At 40.4% G+C, this 5,721-nt stretch overlaps 1 long non-coding RNA gene across 1 annotated transcript; it reads left to right on the top strand.

Moving 5' to 3' along the window:
- Positions 1 to 1,031: 1,031 nt before the first annotated feature.
- LOC115080191 lies at positions 1,032 to 5,041 on the top strand. Its single transcript, XR_003853534.1, has 2 exons — positions 1,032 to 1,791; positions 3,587 to 5,041. It is a non-coding gene; the product is annotated as an uncharacterized LOC115080191 (long non-coding RNA).
- Positions 5,042 to 5,721: the final 680 nt, after the last annotated feature.

Below are 5,721 nucleotides of genomic sequence, written 5' to 3' on the forward strand. Positions count from 1 at the left end.
TTTAAAAAGCCTACACTGGCTGCCCGTCAATTTCAGAATACTCTTCAAAGTGCTCTCATCAATACACAAAGCATTACACAACCTGGCCCCACTCATGCTCAAAATCCCTCTCCAACTCCACACCTCTACTAGACCAGTGAGACATGCCTACCGAAACAATCTCCAGATACCACCAATGAAATCAGCGTTAAGCAAAAGAGCATTCTCCACAGCTGGTCCTAAACTCTGGAATACGCTCCCGCCGGAACTCAAATCAGTGCAATGCCCCATTATTTTCAAAAAAAGACTTAAAACTTGGCTCTTCCACCAAGCTTTTCCATAACATCAGACAGCACAAGCATCTCTGCCAAGGTCCCCTTTAAATCATTTTCAATCAAACTATAAGAGAACTATATAAGAACTTGCAGTTATTGTCAACAACCTATAAGAGAACTATACAAGAACTAGACAAGTTCAATTCTAAAATTCTTTGAACCCCTATTGAATACCCCATAGAACAACACAAAGAATTCCCCAAAGAATTCTTCAACTCTAACTCCTTGGCAGCCCAAAAGTACAAAATGCAATTCCCAACCTCCTGACAGTCTTAAAAGCTATACACAACCCCACACAGAAGTTATCTGCCTCTGCCTATATTAGGCTATGTATATTGTATTTCTTTGTTTAACCCCATATATTTATTTCCAAGTTATTCTTCCTGTTCTCTGTAAGACATTTGCTTGTCACTGTTATTGTTCAAAATGTAAACCGAATTGATCAGTAATTCTGTTATTGGAAAGTCGGTATAGAAAAGTTCTAAATAAATAAATAAATAAGTGCATAAGTCCTCTTTGAAAGTTATCCCAACCGGGGGGACCACGGGCTTCCAGTGGTGAAGCTCATCCTAGCCTCTGTCTCCTCCTGTGCTCCGCCCCTGGGGGCAGGTGCTTCCTGGTCCCTACCAGGGAGCCGTTCTCCACTGCTCCAGGACAAGGGTCCACCTCCAAGCGCAACAATAAATTACATTTTTTTTATCTGTAATGTCAGTTTTATTAGTCATAAACAACATTGCTGACTTTTTCAGTTTAAAGTAAAATAAATGAAAGTAGAACTGTCTAAGGCAAAGATAAATTTGAATCTACAATGTGGAATGGTTACGAAATAATTGGATTCTGCACAAAGGCAATTCAATATTAGCATTCAAAAGACTTACACAAATATATCTGTGGATTAAAGTAAATGTGAAATATTTGGCATACAGTTCCAAAAGGTACATAATTCACCTAATAAACAGTAACACAAAATAGCTCTTGAATTGAGAAAGCAGAATTCAGTTTATATACCTTACACTCCCAAACTGAGCCGTTACCCATCACTGCACAAAGGCAAATAGCATTCAGCAAGCCCCAGTAGCTTTAAGAACAATAGGTTTCCTTGTGCATTTTACACAAAACGAACATTAACAGTTTTCCAAAAGTACAATATTACACTTCAAGATTCTGGAACCCAGTGTACACATACGACAATTATCTTTGTAGTAATTGCCCCCAGGCAACAAGGCTCACCTGTCAGGGTTACGGCTGCTAAAATAAGACAGATTGCAAGGCAAGATGATCTGTTCCTCTTGTTGGCGCTTGAAGAGTTCCCTGGTAGAGTAATCATTCCTTGGACTGGTAAGCTGCCAGAGAAGATGATTTCCTGCACAAGTCTGGGAGGCGAAAACAGATTGTACAGAAGAAAATCAAGAGAAACAATGAGCAGCTGATGAGAGAAAATCAGAGCTCCTGGGTCCTACGGGTGCTGCATCGCCAGGTGAGTGTCCTCCACTCCATCCACCCCTACAGGCTTCTGCTGAGTGATGAGTCACATCCCCTTTTCCTGCACCAGAAAAATGCCTGTGCTGCTAATGGCAAAGTAAGTGTACAAAGCACAGGGTTGACGTCTTATGCTTCACTGGCAATGCGCTGTTACCACGATCTCTTATTTCAAATACTCCACTTGAAACGTAGCACACTGACAATCACAAATATCTATATACTGTAAGGAGACATCCAGCAAATTATTTCTAAGTCAGCATAGTACTACAAGACTGAGGGCTAAGAGATAAACAAGGAACATGCATAACAATCATCCTTATGTCTTTGACAGCTTCAAACAAAGAATTTGTTACAGTGCTCATAGAAAAGCTATCAGTGGAACTGTACCACATCTTTGTACATACATACAGTGCTGTAAAAGAAAGAGGCAGCTCAAGCTCTTTGAGTGAGGTGTAGCCTAACGGTTAGCGCAGTGGGCTATGAATCAGCAAAGCCAGGCTTCAAATTCTGCTGCCACTCCTTGTGACCTTGGGCAAGTCCCTTCACCCTCTGCTTCCTCAGATACAAATTAAGAAGCTCATGTACTAAGCATTTTTCCCGTAAACACAGAATGGGAGAAAAAGCTTAGTAAATCCGTGCCTTAGATTGTAAGCCCTCTGGGGCTAGGGATGTACTTACAGTAGCTGAATATAATCTGCTTTGAAGTTCTAGAAAGACAGAAAATAAATAAATAAAAATAATGCTGAAGTTCTCTTACCGATAAATGTAGTATTTGGAAGGCAGTTTAAAAATTATTACTGTGTAATTAGGTACTGAACAATAATAACTTTTAAACCATCTGATATGCTTCAAAGGCTGATGGGTAAACAATTACTGTAAATGCTCCATGGGGTCTACAGTACTTGCTGTCAATCACAGTTGCACCAGCTTTGCCTTGAAGCCTCACAAGGAAGTTTTCTCTTTCTCTCTGCTGCTATCCTATGTGTGCTGAAGGGAAACAAGAAACTGTCTGACACATGACACCTCAAGCCAAGGCTGGTGCAATTGTGACTGAGAGCAGGGAGACCCAGGTGTAGCACTTAAATGTCACAAGCAGACCACAGAACATACATTTTCAGCTCATTTTCCAAGTTATTACTATGCTGCACCTGACTTCACAGCAATAACTTACAAAATATAAATAATAACTAGACTCTTTGGAGCTTGTGATATCTTTTTAAGTACCAACAAAATAATGTTGTAATACATGAGGTTTGTCAACCTGAGAAAGCCTGTACAGTTGTGAAAGTTTTTTGTACCTCAACCTTTTTTTGGTTGGTTCCTTACAAGGTATCAAAGCCTACAATACTCCAGTTTTCTGCAGGACCAATATGACAATATATAGAACTCAATTTTTTCTTTCTATATTATCCCTTAAATATTTAAATTTTTTTACAGTTTGCATTTCATTACAGATATTGTCAGTTTTGCTCTTTAGTGTAATTTTTTATCCATAAATTTCCAGTGAATCCTAGTATCGGTGTAAGATTTACAGCACAGAAAGTGTGAGTCTTCTATCTATCCACAAAATAATTGCATAGGGGCAACTACAACGAAAATGCCTCCATTCCTCTCCCCTCCCTCATATCTCCCCCTCTCGCCCCACCTTTTCCGATATGCTTCACTTGTTTCATGCTCCTGTAACATTAGATCTTTATATTGAAACTGCCGATAATGCTGCTATTCAACTCCAGCTGTTATAGCTTCATCTGCTTTATAAATGTGGCTTTTTTTTTTTTTTTGTTACACAGCAACATGGATCATTATTTGGAGGCTGAGAATGGGTAGTAGAGCATCTCTTCCTTCTGCCAGCATTCAGGTGGCACTTGGGCAAGGTCTATTATCTGTTACCTCCCAGCCAGGATGACAGTGAAAACATCAGTAGCGGGACATTGGATGAGCTCCTGGGCAGATGATCTGGTATCCAACAATGGATGGTATCTCAGCTGACTAGCAAATGAACCCTGAGTCAATGGACGGAGGCAACAAGGACAGACAGCGGCTACTGCAGGAGAGCTCCTGCCTTCCCCACTGGACCAGGATTTCAGAAGCCCAGAGAGATCATCAAAGGGGGGCATAACACTAGGCTGCTCTTTTTAGGGATTGCACTGCCCCTGGAAAGGGTTGGGATAAAGAAAGCTTGCTCTTTTTAACGTAGTTGGTCAGCCACAGCCAACAGCCCTTCTTTTTAACAATAGATAAAAATGGCCTCAAAACAATGACCGTGGCAACTGGGAATGTTCGTACTCCTTTAGACAATGAAAATTCAGATCTGTTAGATAGAAGGGCAGTGATTGTTGCCAATGAGTTAGACCATTTCAGTACTGATATAGCACTCTTGCAAAAGTAGAGAGGAAGGATAGGGACAGATGTGTGAGAAAACTCACACCATCCTTTATTCTAGGAAAGACCCTGGTGAAGAAGAGATGTAGGAGTTGTATTTGTGATGAGGAACAAATTTGCCGATAGGCTTACTTCACTACCAAAGAATCTATCGGGCTGGATCTCATCTTTAAGAATGCCCCTTATCAAGCAACATTTTATTAAATTCCTAATTCAACAGCGTTGCATACAGACGAGGTTAAAGAAGAGTTTTATTCTTTCTGTAACTGTGCTGTCAATGCTGTTCCATCAGCTCAGAAAATTATTTCTTAAGTAACAGTTGCTTGTGATTTTAGAACAGGGAAGGCAATCTTGCAATCTGATTTCCATAGGTAAAATGTTTTTTTTAAATTTCTTACCCTCTATGCAGATAAAAGTAGGTACAGGTATCGACAGCAAGCATACTTTTTACCTGCACTGTCAAAAGGAGTTACTGCAGGTGGGTTTAGGTCAGGGCAGGGCCGGTGCAAGAGTATTTGGCACCCTGTGCAAACATCAGTCATTCACCCCTATCCTCAAACTTACCGACTGCTAGCAACTCAAGCACAGTGCTCTCTCCTACTTGCAGTAGTGGCTCCAGCACAGCATTCCCTTCTTTGGCAGTATTGGATCCATCATTGCAGAGCGCCCTCTGGGCCTCACACTGGCTGGTTTTTGCTACCCACAAAAGTTTAGTGCTCTAGGCAGCCGCCTAATTTGCCTAATGGAAGCACCAGCCTGAATCAGGGGAAGAAAAGTATGCATTTTCCCTGTAAATAAGCAGGTGCAAATATCACAGCTACTTTATAACCCATGACAATAATACAAAAAAAAAAAAAAAAAAAGCATGCAAATTTGACTTGTTTATTGGGGCAAACCCCATGGCAAAAAAAGTACCTGTGGTATTTGCACCTATGCAAGCAGTCTGATTATTAACCCATTATGGACCAACCCTAGGCAAATTTGGCAAGGGAAAATGTAAATCAAATGGAGAATTGTTGCTTGGTTTTTTTGCATGCGGCAATAGCTTGTCATCTCCAATACTTTCTTTCCATGCAAGCATACACAGTCTTAGAGATATGTATAGATCTAATATAGAACTAGGGAAGGAACCATCATCCTGCAAATGTTGTAATGGTGCTTAGAAGGAAGATAACTCTACTGGGACTGAAAACATATCAGACTTAGGGAATGATCAAGAGAGAGTGCATAGATGGAGGTTTCAGAAATAAGGATAAAGATGGATAGTATATGCCACTAGAAACTCGCCAGTAGCAATGAAAGATAGTCTTGAAAGAAAAGAACTGGCTCGATTAATAAATCTGCAAATCATAGAGCAGATAGAGAAATATGCTGGAGAACTAATCTATCCCAACAAGACGGAATAGTTTTAATGCAATAATAGGAGCCAAGGGTTTTTCAAAACTAGATACATCATCAAGGTTTGAGCCAATCCAGCTAGAAAGAGTATCCAGCAGTGCAGTGTACATTTAACACTGCATTTGAACAGCCCCATCTTCTAAGA

The sequence above is a fragment of the Rhinatrema bivittatum genome, chromosome 1 (genome assembly GCF_901001135.1).
Source record: "Rhinatrema bivittatum chromosome 1, aRhiBiv1.1, whole genome shotgun sequence".
NCBI classification, from domain to species: domain Eukaryota; kingdom Metazoa; phylum Chordata; class Amphibia; order Gymnophiona; family Rhinatrematidae; genus Rhinatrema; species Rhinatrema bivittatum.